Raw genomic sequence first — 16796 nt, 5'->3', positions numbered from 1 at the left:
ACCGCCTGCCCCCCCCCCTTAATCCGGCTCTGCTGCTGGAACCCCCCCTTAATCCGTACCCCCTGATGCCCCCTCTCCCTCTGTCTCCACTATTCACCGCTGCTCTGCTAAGCAGAACAGCGAGTACAGGAGCTTTCCAACTGCTCCCCCCCCCCCCACCGCAGGACACTGCGACCCGCGGGTGGGACAGCGGGACAGACCCCAAAAAATGGGACTGTCCCGCGAAAATTGGGACATTTGGGAGGTATGGGGGTGTGTGAGGGGGTATGCCATACTTGACCCCCACATCAGCATACTCAACAGGGTCTCTCTGGCAGGGAGGAGCGTCACATTCTGGCACACTCCACGCTTCTTAGCTGTAGTTTTGTGGGTCACCAGCCGCTGTGCACTTTCCGTACTGCCTCTGTTATCTCCAGCCCCTGCGACCCCACCGCTAGCTGCAGCGCTGCCACCCGCAGTGAGTTGCGCCCAGCTCCTTCACACACTTTAGCCGGCGGGTAGCGCTGCAGAAGTCCGCGCTGCTTGCAGGCTCTGACCCCCTCCTCCCTCCAGCATCAGCGTCTCCTGGGAGCTAACCAGTCACTCCCAGTCTCCCCTTACCATAGTGCCCAGCAGCCGTGAGGTCCGCGCCACGTGCATGCTATGACCCCCTCCTCCCTCCAGCCGCAGCATCTCCTGGGGGCTAACCAGTCACTCCCAGTCTCACCTTACCACAGTGCCCGGCAGCTGCGCGAGGTCTGCGGTGTGTGACTGAGGAGGGGGGGAGTGATGCGGACGGGCAGAGGAAGCAGGAATACAGCCTAAGAGAGTCAGCCATGCCAAGTCTCCACCAGCAGCAGATGCCAACAGGTTGGAGTGGAACAGCAGCAGCCAGCAGCAGTGACTCCGGTAAGACACATCTGTCTGTCACCACTGTTCTGTCCCTAATACCAATCTCTCCCGTGCCCTGTGTTCTGTCATGTCCCTGTAACCCCTGGCCTTGACCTGCCACCCTTATCCTGGCCCTTTCACCCTTATCCTGGCCCTTTCACCCTTATCCTGGCCCTGTCACCCTTATGCTGGCCCTGCTACCCCTATCCTGGCCCTGTCACCCCTGTGCTTGCCCTGTCAACCCTATACTGGCCCTGACACCCCTGTCCTGGTCCTGCCGCCCCTACACTGACCCTGTCACCCCTATCCTGTCCCTGTCATTTCTGTCCTGGCCCCGTCGCCCATGTCCTGGCCCCGTCACCCCTGTCCTGGCCCCGTCACCCCTGTTCTGACCCTGTCACCCCTGTTCTGACCCTGTCACCCCTGTCCTGGCCCAGTCAACCCTGTTCTGACCCTGTCACCCCTGTCCTGGCCCTGTTACTGCATACCCTCCAACTACCTTTTTGGCAGGTACAGTACCCGCAGCACCTCCAGACCTCTCCCCAATGCACCACACCTCCGCACCTTCCCCTCCACCACATGCGGCACTCCACCCCTCCCCCACATGCTGTGCCTCCAGACCCCCTACACCACCCGCGGCTCCCACTCCTCCGCCCCTTCACCACCCCCAGCAATCTCCAGGCCCCCTCCACCATTCACCCCCCTTATATGTCTCCCCCACACCTGCCCCCCTCCACCCGCAGCATCTGCAGACACCCTCCTCCATCCGCGGTCCCCCCCTCACCCACTCCTCCCCCACCAATGGCACCCCCGCACCTGCCCCACCACCACCTGCAGCACCTCCGGACCTCCTTCCCCATCTGCCGCAACACCCGTACCTGCCCCTCCCCTACCCATGGCGCCTACGGACCCCTACCCCACCAGTGGCACTCCCGCCCCTTCCCATCCCACAGCACCTCCGGAACCCTTCACCCATCTGCAACATCCCCACACCTGCCCTTCCCCCACCCATGGCACCCCTGCCCCTCCCCCACCTGCAGTGCCTCCGGACCCCTCCCCCATCTGCATCCCCCACTCCTCTGCCCCTCCCCCACCCGCAGCACCTCCCAACCCTTCCCCATCCGGGCCCCACCCCCACTTCCGCCCCCTCTCCATCCGCAGCATCTACAGACACCATCCGCAGTACCCCCCGCACCCGCTACATTCTGTACATTGTGGTCTGCAGGTGCTGTTCACGCCGTCGCAAGGGGCTGCGCCTCCTTCACCATCGCACACCCTTTCATTGTGCAATATTTAACCACTAACAAAGGAATGCAGGTGATACTCCATATAACACAAATATTGAACCCCAGAAAGGCATGCAAGGGTTAAGGGGGCGTAGCCCCTTGCGACGGTGTGAAGAGCGCCCGTAGGGCGCGATGAAGCACCTAGTATATATATAAACACACAAATAATTGTCCCACTGCAAGGCTCGTATCACTCTCTACCAAGTCGTAAGCTGGAGAAATGAGTTCACATTATGATGAAGCCATGTATTCTTGCTGGCCAGGGTCACGCCCAGAGGCATAACTAGGGTTTTCGGAGCCCAGGGCAAGATGGAAAATGGCGCCCCCCCAAAAAAAAAAAAAGAAGAAGAACGCGCTGTGAAAATGGGCGTGGTCACACAACAGAAGGGGTGTGGCCATGCACCAGAAGGGGTGTGGCCACTTAAAATGGCCCACAGTGCCAGTTACATGCCCCACAGTGCCAGATACAATGCTCCACAGTGCCAGATACATGCCCCACAGTGCCAGATACATGCCCCACAGTGCCAGTTACAATGCCCCACGGTGCCGGATACATGCCCCACAGTGCCAGTTACATTGCCCCACAGTGCTGGATACATGCCCCACAGTGCCAGTTACATTGCCCCACAGTGCCAGTTACATGCCCCACAGTGCCAGATACATGCCCCACAGTGCCAGTTATACAAAACTCCCCCCCCCCTCCCCATCAGTCACTCACCGCTGCGGCGCTATCACTCTGCTATGTGAGGGGAGGAGAGCGCAGCGCATCACCTCTCCTGACCCTCACCGCTCCAGGTCTCCGGCGGCGGCTGTGTGGCCCCGGTTCGCTAGCCAATCAGAGCTCGCAGACCGGCAGCCAATCAGGAGCCGGTCCGCAAGCTCTGATTGGCTAACGCCGCCGGAGATCGGACACACGCAGCTCTGCTGGCAGCGGCGGTGAGGGGAGGGAGAGATGCTACGCTCTCCTCACCTCACATTTCAGCGTGACGGGGGCGAGTGGGGCATGATGCCCTGGCCGCCGGCGGCGCCCCCCTCTCCTGGGCCTGCCAAGGCGCCCAGGGCATGTGCCCCACTCACCCTACCCTAGTTACGCCTCTGGTCACGCCTTCCTCGGTTCTGCAAGTCCTGCACTATCATGTATGCTTTAACCACTTAACTGACGATTTATTTCGCCGAAAACCGCTCCGAAATTGTCGGTGTTTTTTTATGAGTGAAATAAGTGAAGAACATGACTTTAACCCTATCCCAAATAATTTTAGTTTAAAAAAAAGGAAAAAAATATATAATTTTTTACCAAACATCGAAACATCGTCCGGGAACATCGTGACCATCGGGAACATTGCGACTATCACGGCTTTCATTTTGAAAGCCGGGACAGCCTGCAGGTATGCAGGGGGGGTCTGGGGGTGGCTTGGGAGGGTTAATTTACTCTCCCCAGCGGCTGCCATTGATCAACCACTGCACAAATCAGAGATATCTGCTGCAGTCCTCCTTTTTTGATTGCAAAAACATCCCCAATAGGTGTCTATGGAGGTTGCTACATTTAGTGGTGCTGAGAGAGAGGGGGAGAGAGTACCCGGGCCTAGGTCTGAGAAAGGTGTCCCTGTAAGGGCCCAGTGGGGGTCATGGGCTTCCTACCCCTTAACTGGCAGTAGCAGCTGCAGCTCTTCTTCTCAGCCCAGAACATGCTGCTGTATGCTGGGCTGGAGTGTGGCCATGGTGGCGCTTCAAATTACATTTTTTCTGTATTTTTTTCTAAAGGTGCATGACCACGCCTCCTGAGATTAGGCCACATCCCCTGTAAAGTACTTGGGCCCAGCCAGGCTCCCTACTGCCCTGGCTACATTGTCAGTTTTGCCGAATGCCAGAATGTCTTGTATTCCGGAGTTTGGCCACGGTCGCTTACTGTAGGAAATAGCCATGCGTGGTCTAATGGCCGCCCATGCTCAGTAGCGATCACTTTACTGCTTACACATTGCCAGGATGGGGAATAATTGCTGTTAAATTATAATTATCAGTATCATTTCCCAATAAATGATATTTATGACTCTTAGGGCCCCATTTAACAACCAGACATAACTATTTTAGCACTCGCTAAAGTGGTTATGTCCTCCTTAGCTTACTGCAGGTATTGCTGGCATTGCTGGGCCCCTGCCATGTGAAAGTGTAATGCACATGCTCACACCAGCCGTCACGCATGTGCATTACAGAGGACCCCGTCGCTGGCAGCGATAGGCCACCAGCAGCAGAGTGGAGGACATCGCTGTGGAGGGGTGCATTGGTGGACCTCGCTGGATAGATTTGTAATGTTCAATACCAACCGCATATTTGTTAGTATCACTGTGATAATACATGAAATATGACGTCGGGAATAAGTTTTGTCGCTAAATAGGCCCCTTTGTAGGGATTGCCGTCAGTGGGTTGGCCATCGGCGAACGCCATTGATGGCACATAAACCATCTATGGTGAACAATCAATGGTTTGCACCACTCAATAGTCATCGCTAACAGGTGCTGGCCGAGTTACGGGCCAATCAAAAATAGGGGTGTGGCTTAGTGGGCCACCGTGAGGAGGGGCTAAGGCCTGTGCCCAGAGGGGAATTTTTTTTCAGTTATCGATGGCAGAGAACCATTGGCTCTCTGCCAACGATGGCAAAAAAAACAATGACCATTGGTAGTTAGCAATCGATGTTTGGCAACTATCGATGGTTGATAGCCATCCCTACCCCTTAGTGCTAGGCAGCTAATACTGTGTTTGATAAAGGGAATGACACTAAATGATTGCTCTATGCCCACTCCCACCTGTGATAGAGTGAGTTCATATGTACACTATTAATTCTGATTAGTGGTCTTACATCCTGTGTTAAGTTGAGGAAATAGAAGTGACCCTATAGCACAGACATCCCGTACAGATCAATTTGATGTAGCCAGCAGGAATTGATAAGAGACGATATGTTTATCTACATTACCTCTGTGTTCAAGTTTCTCAGCCATTCAAACAGTGCAATGTCCTCCCCAGGGATTGTGAGGGTCAATTCTGTATGTAGCCATAGGATTAGCAAAGAAATCATGCCACGTTCCTATTTTATTATGGAGCATGAAACAAGGTAATACTGTATTAATAGCAGTGCTGTTGCTCTGTCACCAGCAGGGCTGTTTATGACAAATATGTGTGTACTAAATGCACAAATCTTTTTATATTTCCCTTGTCACTTCGGTTTTGCTGATCTGCAAGATGCTACTGTGTTCAGTGGAGCTGTTCAGTGGTTGGGTAATGTTAGAGGCACAACAAGGAGCTAAGTGACTGCGGGTGAATATTAATTCACTGTAATGGCTTTGTTCATAAATTAAAAAGCAATGAATCGCTGCATATATATTCATAAAGCGTGCAACAGTTTCTCTGAATGCCCTCAGGGTGGCTGCCACTCGCAAGCATTTCAAACAGAGGAAAAGAACGGAACTCACTGCACTTACAGGCAATTCCTTTCTGTTAACTTCCCATGCAGATCTTTCACATTTCAGCTTCAATACAGTATGCAGTGTAAGCATGGGGCTGTTCTGAGAGTATCTCCTGCCAAGCGAATATTACGTCTTTCCTATTACCACGACAAACCATGACTTGCATTAATACACAATCTATGTAGCTGGAATTTAGGCTACATGAAGAAGGTTTATAAAGTTATAACGTACTGTAAATGATATTTTGAAACTTGGATAACTGCGATTCCCCAGGTTATAACTGAATGGCAGATATTACTTCAGTATTCAGTATTAGAAATTTCACCATAGCCTGTGTTGTTTACATTTATTTGAAGTCGTCTTGGAGTGCCAGTGTCAGTCAGGGGCAGGGCTGGATCTAGGGGGGGGGGGCGAAGGGGGCGACCGCCCCCCCTAACACAGTCATAGCCACGCCCACTTTTGAGCAGAAGAGAGCTCTCCTGGGAGAGCCTTAGGCAGAACGATGTGCTGCAGCTTATACCACAGCAGCACAGGGGAGCCAGGAGAGCAAGGGTTACAGAGCATTTGCCCCTCACTTGCTGGTGTGTGGCTACTAGGGCTAATAAATACAATTACCCCATAGCACAGTCACATGTAGATAGAACAATCACAAAGCTCTATCTCAGTCTCACTCAAAAAGTTCAGTCAGAATTGAGAGAGGAGGAGTTAGGACTGCAGATGGGAGGAGTTGGGACTGTAGAGGGAGGAGTCAAGATTAAACAGTAAACCGCCCCCCCTAAAGAAAAGTCTAGATCCGTCCCTGCACTAAGGGGCCTATTTATTAACATTATTAACATTATTTTGTTTTTCACACCCGTTTCACATTATTTTAGTATCACTCCAATGTATTAAAGGCATACCTCCCAACTGTCCCGAGTTTCGTGGGACAGTCCCGATTTTTGGGACTGTCCTGCTGTCCCACCCGCGGGCAGCGGTGTCCCGCGGTGGGGGGCATTGGGGGGCTCCTGCACTCGCTGCTCTGCATATCAGAGCAGCGGTGAATAGACGCTTTCGCACATCGATGTCCCTCTTTCCAATGATCAAATGTTGGGAGGTATGTTAAAGGGCATTTGGAGCAGTTTTCATGAAAAACAGCTCCAAACCCTTTAATTCACTTTTTTTTAGTAACTCACATCACATTTCCCTTACTTATGGGCTCATTTATCAAGGATCACATATTGAATGTGATTTGGGCAGCATCTTACTGCCCAGGATAGCACTGCATTATGCAATCCCTTCAGGTGGATGTATCACCCAGCAACCGCAGGCGATCTGCTCTGCAGGCTGCCGGTGGTCCTGCGCATGTGCTGTCATGATGCACCGAGGTCATTTCTGGCGGAGGGTTCTGGGGAACCCAGCCAGAACTTCTTCCCGCGATCTGTAGCCTGTGGGCTATAAACACTGTAAGGACCAAAATATACAAAAAATTGTAGTGCACTAAAAACAAAACAGGGATAGAATACAGCAGGGGTGGGCAATAAGCAGCCCTCCAGCTGCTGTAGGACTACACATCCCAGCATAACCTGCCACAGTTTTACTGTCAGGTCATGCTAAAACTGTAACAGGGCATGCTGGGATGTGTATTTCAACAGCAGCTGGAGAGCTGCCCCCCCTCCTTCCCCCTCCCCCCCGGATTACAGGTTACCTAGTGAAGATGATAGATCCAGTATCTGATCTATAGGTCGACAGTAAAAAGGTTGTCATCCAAAAGGTCGACATTGCTTATGGTTAATAGGTAGGTAAATGTCCAAAGGTTCAAATGGTTGACATGACAATGGTCGACATAGCTTTTTAAGTTTTTTTTTGCCTTTTTAAAAAACTTTTCCATAGTTTGCCATCCACCTAGACTACAACTGGGAATAGTAACCTGTGCAGTGGTAACGGAGCAAGGCTCCTTGCCCACAGCCATGCAAGGGGACGAGGTACTCTAATTGGGGTTCCCTTTGCTTTGACGATGAACACGACACCCAAAAACCAAAAAAGTTGTACTTGTTGACCTTTTCCGTCATCTACCTGTCGACCTAATGACCGTGTTGACCCTTTGATCACGATGACCTTTTCCATGTTGACCATATGGGGTCAACCTAATTAGGGTCGAACTATTGATCTATAACTGATAGATCTCATCAAGGCAGTGTGACCATATCGTTTGTGTTTGTCAACAAGAATTTCCTCCTCCTACCCAACCACACTGCATAGCAGAATGAAGTGACTGTTGTCTGCCCAGATCTGTAGACTATACTGTATATTCCACAAATTGTGACTGCACATAAACAGTGTGGAATCACCATTATATAGAACCAAAATCTGGACAGGGCATCTTCAAACACAACTAATTATTAGATGCTTCAAAAAAGAAAAAGTATTTTTTTTTTAAATTTGGGTAGTATTACATCTATGGGAATAACTGACTTTGTGGCTAAAATCATGATTTATAATATCCATATGACAAAACTTGCTTTGTGGTAATTCCTCTTATTAATACAGATCAGAAATTTTTTCAAAACGAATCCACAAAATAAATATATAATAACAAAAAACACATGACTGTAAAATGTCTCATGTTTCTCTGATAAAATGTAACCTTAAACCGTCACAAATCTAGTAGGGTTGGCCATTGACCATTGATGGTTTGCCACCCTTGAATGATAGTTTTGCCAATTGTGGAAGAGATCTAATGGTTCTTTGCCATCGATGACTGTCTTCAGTTATGTTTTTTTCTCCCTGACAAAGGGGGCACGGAGCTTAGCCCTGCCCACCATATTACACATTGCTAAGCCCTGTCCTTGCAATTTACCACTAAGCCCAAACCCCAAATCTCGCTAATTTCCACTGCAGGGGTGGCCAAGGATGGGTGCAACTTGTGGAACATAGGATCCAACCTTGTGAATGTTCGTGCTTGTGCACCCCAATATTTGTGCTGCCGATGTCACTAACAGTATTTTCAGTCATTTTCGTGAGGGGATAATGAGAGCATGCCCAATCGTTAACTCTTTTTATTTTAAAGACTCAACAATTATTTTATAATACAAATCAATTTTGTATTACGGATTAGTGTTTTGTACTTTACGTTGTTATTATTATTATTATTATTATTATCCTTTATTTATATGGCGCCACAAGGGTTCCGCAGTGCCCAATTACAGAGTACATGAATAATCAAACAGGAAAACAGCAACTTACAGTTGATGACAGTATAGGACAAGTACAGGGTAAATAAACATAGCTACATCAGCAGATGACACTGGAATAAGTATCAGGTGGCAGAAGACTGCTGGAGTTGATGCAGTTGAAGATTATTAAAGTAAGAGAAAGGATAAGCACATGAGGGAAGAGGGCCCTGCTCGTGAGAGCTTACATTCTAAAGGGGAGGGGTAGACAGACAGGGGTGACACAGATGGGGTACATGGAGAGTGTAGAACAGAGGGTTAGGATGAGATTATATGAAGAGGCATTGTCCCGAGGTCTCCTACAGTTATACTATATAACATGCACCTTAAACACACACACATACAAAATCTCTAAATGCTGTTGTTGATGTACAGTAAATGCAGATAAATAAATGTTATAATAGTATAATATAATGAGGAAAGATGATGAATCTAATGGGCACATAAAGCAATGGCATATACTAATCGGCATTGGCAATAAGAAAGCTCATTTTTTTTAGAGGAGTGGCGCCCTCTTCTGGTGAAGTTGAATTAGTGGATAACAAACTTTGTAAAACACAATTTTATTTCCTATTATTGAAGAATACACAGAGCGGACTATATTTAATTATCTGGCTGCACTTTATGGAAGACCTGATTTGCTTTTTCTTAGGTTACATTACAAATTAAAGGGAAACTACAGCTAAAAAACAAATAGGTGTAAAAGGTCCGATTAAAAGTATAGAATGAGCCCCAAAGATTGCCAGCTCTGCGATGGTGCAGAATGAAAGTCTTTTTGCAGAGTGGAAATGGACATGTGTTCCCGGCCTGGCAAGTAGTGCCCCTATAACATTACATCTTCACCTGCTCCGTGAAAACAAATCTCCTTTACTAGTAATACATACCTCCCAACTGTCCCGATTTCAGCGGGACAGTCCCGCTATTCGGACTCTGAACAGTGCGGGGAGGAGAGGAAGGCGCACGACCCCATAATATAAAAAATGGGGTCATAGCACGATGCCACGGACCCTTCTCCTGAGGCCCCCGCCCATTTTAGCGAGGCCCCATCCCCTTTCCGGACGCAGCTTCGGCGCGGCATGTCCCACGCTCAGGATAGCAGAAGTTGGGAGGTATGGTAATATACTGTACTGTATATATGGTTAGGGCAGACTAGATGACCCTATCCCTCCAATTGGAGAACTATAGAAGTCAGATGACCCTATCCCTCCAGTTGGAGAACTATACGCCTGAAAGCTCCGGTCATGTGATGGTCACGGGTCACATGATCAGAGCACATTAATGAAAGTACACATATTCCACATGTGAATTGTCTTTTTCTATGGTAAGTTATATATAATTTATTAGGTACGCACTCTTATGGGACCAGTATGTTTATTCAGATTATAATTTGATTTTAATTCAATGGACGGTTTGGTATATTAATCACCTGTAGATCACAGGTGTTTTGTCCATACTAATCTGGTAGGGTATATATTGTGAGTTTTGTGACCCAAGCCACACTCTACCATATGCTCCTGAGGAAGCTGGGTTGTTGGTACCAGTGAAACACAATTGGATGATTATTCCTCATCCTTTGGACTCTTATTCAGTGATCCAACCTGGCATCAATTGGACAGCATTTCCTTCTGAATTTATCATCACTTACGGAGGAACCGGAGCCACCCTAATTTGCAAAATCTCTGAACAAATTGTGCTCTTCTGGGGACTTATTAGGACTCTAGCGGTACATATCCTTCACCTCCGAACATTTACTGTGGATTCCATTCCAGAGAAGTCCTAGCCGGGGTATGATCTTGCCATTACTAAGGAGCCAAATGATTGTGTCATGATATATGAAATTACTTTGCTAACTAGCCTTATTTTTATTAATGTTCTAAAGTGATTGTGTCTATTAAATTTATTATTTTTTAAAACTATAACCTACCGTCCAGGAATAATCTATTTTTTATAAGTCTATACAAACAACCAGCGCTAGTGTTCACTATTTTGTTTTTATAAGGTATGGTAATATACTGTACTGTATATATGGTTAGGGCAGACTAGATGGGCCACGTACAAGATGGGCCACGTACTTCTTATCTGCTGTCAAATTCTATGTTTCTATGGAGTCTATTCATGAAGCAGGGAAACGTGTGGAGAAGTGAGCCAGTGGAGAAGTTGCCGTTGGCAACCAATCAGCATTGAAGGAACATTGGTTGCCATGAGTAAATTTTCCAGAGGCTCACTTCTCCACATTTTTCACTGCTTCATGAATAGACCCCATGTTCACTCCTCTCAACTCCTTCTCTCTGATATGCAGACGTCTCATGCTCAGCAAAAGCTTCCATCTTGCTTCATAAATCAGTGGAAGTTGAGGCACTTTTCTACAAATTGATATGCACAACATTTAAGTACACAATTACTACATCCTGACTGCCAAACAAGTTGGGAGTACATCCCTGCTTACAATGAGGAGTGAGTTCTGAGTGTGCCTGCTAGTAGTGTGCTGGGTAACTGAATCGTCTTCTGCAGGGGTGGAGATGGGGGTGGTCTGGAAGCTTTCTCTATGCTCTTGGCAGATTTGGCACACCCATATGGCGTGTCCATGCACTCGGCACAGTGTGATCACATTGCCTTTTTTGATATGGACAGGGATTTTGAAACCATACAAATCTATCATTGATCATACCACCCTTCTACCCTTAGATCAAAAATATTTTGTGTTAAAATTTGTGACATATACATATCAATCATGTTCTGAGGGCATTCTGTAGAGGGACATAAGTAGATACTGCATTGACCTGAAAAATATACCCTTGCAATTCTACCCAGGTCTGCCTAGACTTTGGGTGGGCCAAGGATCTGTGATGCGGGGGGAAGGGGGGGAGGGCTCTGGAGGGGGTGCAGCTATACCCCCTTTCTGTATACATTACTATGGTGTGCGTGTACTGTATGATAATGGCAAAGCAGTGGGCAAGGTTACACTTACCCTGCCATCTTACTATTCTGCAGAGGCCTGGAAAACCTGTATTCTACCCGCCACCCCCTCCCCTCCAACCCCCACCCCATCCATACCTCTGATTTTTCTCCTGGCCACTTACAGTAATTAGCACTCAGATTTGTATAAACTTAGAAATTGCACTTATGTTTATATTGCAATGAGTATTGTAAATGATATTGAATATTAGTAGCAGATCTGGATTCGAAGAAAAAAAGATATGAACTGTTCTATATATGCAGCAATAAAGGGCCAGATTAAGCCTTGGGGATGCCCGGGGCACTTAAGTCAGGGGTACCCCCATGGAAAGATGGTTGGGGGGAGGGGGTGTTTATTAGATTGTGCATACCTCCCAACATGACCCATTCCAGGAGGGAAAAAAATGCTCTCTACCTGGATTTCCCTCTTCATATATTATTGGCATCACCCATGTTGAACTATTTAATGATAAGAAAGGTATTTCAACACAGGTGATTGCAATCATAAATTAAGAGAGAGGTCCAGGTAGAGGGCATTTGGTCATCCCTCCTGGAATGGGTCATGCTGGGAGGTATGGATTGTGTATATAAAATTTAAACCAATGGTGTATATTAGATTTAAATTAATAGTGTAATAATGCCTGGGTACTGTTTATAGCTCCACCTAATTGAGAGACAGCTATTTTATAAAATTTTCTTGCAGTGGAACAAAGACTTAAAACTAAAACAACCTTACACATAGAAAAATAAAATCTATAATTTATCTTGTCACATGCAAGAATAGCAGCAGCCTCTGTACTACTTACACACTGGGACAGAACTCAGAAGGACTGTGTGTGTGTGTGTGTGTGTGTGTGTGTGTGTGTGTGTGTGTGTCTCTCGAGACCCTCATTAGATAACAGGTTATACAGGAGCCAGACACCCAGGTGGGGAGGAAGAGATGCTGGGATCCCTGTGTTACTTAGAGCTCCTTCTACCATCATGAAACCTGATACTCCTGTGTCTCTGCCTGCACTGCCTGCTGTACTACTGCTCGCATTCTGGCTGCCTGTTTCTGCTGCTGCATAAGAGGGAATCTAGTGATGTCAGTGTGCTCTGGCTGGGGGGGGGGGGGGGGGTCGGGGTACTGTATGCCCTGCGCCACTCTCTTAATCTGGCTATGCAGTAATAGCAACACTATCACCTTTACTGGCTAATCTGCCACCTTGATGCCTTTAAGAAAAGAAAAGGCATGCTCTTTTTTTATATTAATTTCATTGTTTCACTGCAAACTTTTCTTAAATACACATGCTGCCCTGTGGCACAGTTGCAATGCAATTAGTTCACATGCATATTTCATATGGAAACATGGACTATACGGAAATACTAATTGCTGTGTATTTCATGGGTCTCAGGACTGATATGGCCAAAATGTTAGGTAAAGGTTACATTTTGCACCTAAAATACAAATGTCGCATGAAAATGTCAAAAATAAATATAACACCCATCATCAATACCAGCAAATTGTGGGTCCTGGGATATTACATTTTTTATTTTAATCATTTTTTAATACTGTTACCCTTTAAATATGTTTATAGGCTGAATAATTAAATGAGACACATTGTTGATATAAAGTCAGTAATTATCAAAGAAATACACACATTTAGTAAACAGAAAATTAATAAGCAAATACAGTAATTAAAAGGTAATGTAAACTGGTTTTGGTGGCTAAATGATTTATAAAGTTGTCACTGATCTTTTCATTAATCCTGGACAGTCTATAAAGTAATCTTGTATGGAAGTGTGTAAAGGGTTCCATGTAATAGATAGCTTTAAAAATATAGCCATAGTGACATAAGTAAAAAATTGTATTGACTCTCAGCATCAAAATAAATACTTTCATTTATTAGAGATATTACACTAATAGAAATGTTTTGTTTTTTTAAATAAATAAAAAAATCTTGTTTCTAGCAAGTAAAGAAAACTGACCCTCCATTTAGGGTCAAATGGAGGATGCTTTATTTTGGAACTAAGCAAATGTATAAGAAATGTATTTAAAAAAAATATATTTTTTTGTGTGTTTCTAGCATTTCTAGCAGAGTAAAACAACTGACCCTCCCAAATGGATAATGCTTTATTTTGGAACTAACCAAAACAACAACAACAACAACAACAACAACAACAACAACAAACCAGTAATAATAATAATAATAATAATAATAATAAGAATCATTTTAACCCAAAGTCTATAAATGTAAACATGTAATTACATATGACAATAAAAATAATCAGAAATAAAGTTATCTGTGCATTAAAAAATCCACATTAATTCTATTATTAATCTCCTTTAAATAAAATTATCCTGACTTTAAAATTATCCTGACCATCTTACCATAGTTTAGGTTTTCTTTTCTTTTATTTTTTTAATCCAATATTTCTGTAAGCATTGTACATTAAGCGCATTTTACTAGAATAAGTAAAAATTTATATTTGTTGCCATTTATATGTTTTCTTTCTATATTTTGTGAATAAATAGGTAAGCACTATAAATATTGAAATTTTCTACATTGTTTAGGCTTGCTAAAGCTAAGGTTACTTAATTTTGGTGTAACGTGATTAGAGTGATTCATATTTCTTAACAAAATATTGACATCTTGTGGTTGCATTCATTATTGCAATTCTTTGTGTAATTACTTTTTCATTATCAACTATACATGTTATGTGGTGTCACTTGTCTAAATTGTATTTTTTATCTATAACAACAATTATATTATTAAACTATATTATTGTAGCTAACACATGTTCATTTAGTACACCTCACACTACAATAAATTATTTTGTTGACTGGATGGACACAATGTTTGGTTCGGTCAGAAAATGAATTTTGGAGCTCAACATTTTTTTCTATCTTGCAAAATAGTTCTTTTTTATAAATAGTTTGTAATAAAATCAATAAAAAAAAAAAAAATATATATATATATATATATATATATATATATATATTGATGAAGAAGGCGGCACTCAGACAGGCTTGGAAAGCAGTAAAACTTTTGTCAGTTTATTCCAACATGTTTCGGGGTAAATCCCCCGTCCTCAGGGTCATCATATATATATATTTGGGGTAGATGTATTAAGCCTGGAGAAGTGATAACGCAGTGATAAGTGCAAGGTGATAATACACCAGCCAATCAGCTCCTAACTGTCATTTTTTAAAATCTGTAATGATTGGCTGGTGCGTTATCACCTTCCACTTATCACAGCTTTATCACTTCTCCAGGCTTAGTACATCTGCCCCTTTGTTTAAAATAACCACAAAAAAATCATATGGGTAAAATAAATGGAACGCTACTGAAATTATAAAGCATTATTGTGTAGCACAAAATTGATTTTGTAGTATTTGTTTTATGGTGAAAAGTACATTAGAATTGCAAATTTAAACATGCAAAAACCTGTCATTAGCGCACTAGATAGGTTGTAACAGAGATTTGTAATACTTAGGACACTATTTATAAAGTTATATTTATGTAGGTTAACTTGTCCACACATTTGCAAATATTAATACACTTTATGTATCAGATCCATAAGAGGACGTAGGGATCAGTAATTTACTTTGTAAATTCATTGTAATTTATTTTTTTCTTTCTTTTGGGGGGGGGAGGATGGGTGGTGGTGAAGGAGGAGTGGATAAATTCTTTAGTCTTGCTTAGATTGACACAACAAAGTAGAAAACTCCCACTCAAAAAGGGCAAATGAAACTGATGAGAGCATCAGGGTAAATACTGTGGTTTCACGACAATGGGGCTGACTGAGTTGGGAGAAGAATAATAAAAACAACTAACTTTGTTTCTGGAACAAACTATGTTGTACTGCAAGGGGTTCAAATACTTTTCTTTTGCATGCAGGGTAAATACTGGCTGCTTTTGCATGTACAGTAGCACATACATATTTGCTTTATTTTTACATTAATTTTAATTTTGGACCCAACCCCTCTCATAAATTATCTACGTCTCTGCACTTTTTAATTCTGTCTCACATGCAAAGCAACGTGGGTTTACCTAGGTATGCTTTTTTGCTATTTTTCTTAACTCAGAATCTGCCTAATATTGGTATATTGTACTGATTTACGGTGGAGTAATTCAATAGACGAGATTCAATTGTTTGAGTCGCTAGTAGTCAGTAGATGGCGTCCAACAGAGCTATTCAATTGTTGCTCCATTTGACGAGACGATGAAATGCCATCAACGTCGTCTGCCAAGGCCGATGCCCAATGTCATAGTAGAGAGCATGTAAAATCCAAAAAACAAAAGTTCAGTAAAATGACCCAAAAATCTAAATTGAAAGCGTCTGATGAGAAGCGTAAACTTGCCAATATGCCATTTACGACACGGAGTGGCAAGGAACGGCTGAGGCCCTGGCCTATGTTCATGGCTAGTGGTTCAGATTCACATGAGGATGGAAGCACTCATCCTCTCGCTAGAAAAATGAAAAGACTTAAGCTGGCAAAAGCACAGCAAAGAACTGTGCGTTCTTCTAAATCACAAATCCCCAAGGAGAGTCCAATTGTGTCGGTTGCGATGCCTGACCTTCCCAACACTGGACGGGAAGAGCTTGCGCCTTCCACTATTTGCACGCCCCCTGCAAGTGCTGGAAGGAGCACCCGCAGTCCAGTTCCTGATAGTCAAATTGAAGATGTCACTGTTGAAGTACACCAGGATGAGAATATGGGTGTTGCTGGTGCTGGGGAGGAAATTGACAAGGAGGATTCTGATGGTGAGGTGGTTTGTTTAAGTCAGGCACCCGGGGAGACACCTGTTGTCTGTGGGACGAATATGGCCATTTACATGCCTGGTCAAAATACAAAAAAAATCAGCTCTTCGGTGTGGAATTATTTCAACACAAATGCGGACAACAGGTGTCAAGCCGTGTGTTGCCTTTGTCAAGCTGTAATAAGTAGGGGTAAGGACGTTAACCACCTAGGAACATCCTCCCTTATACGTCACCTGGACCGCATTCATCAGAAGTCAGTGACAAGTTCAAAA

This window comes from Pseudophryne corroboree, chromosome 8, assembly GCF_028390025.1.
Source record: "Pseudophryne corroboree isolate aPseCor3 chromosome 8, aPseCor3.hap2, whole genome shotgun sequence".
NCBI lineage: Eukaryota > Metazoa > Chordata > Amphibia > Anura > Myobatrachidae > Pseudophryne > Pseudophryne corroboree.
The sequence above is the reverse complement of the archived record's forward strand: the minus strand, read 5'-3'. Positions refer to the sequence as shown.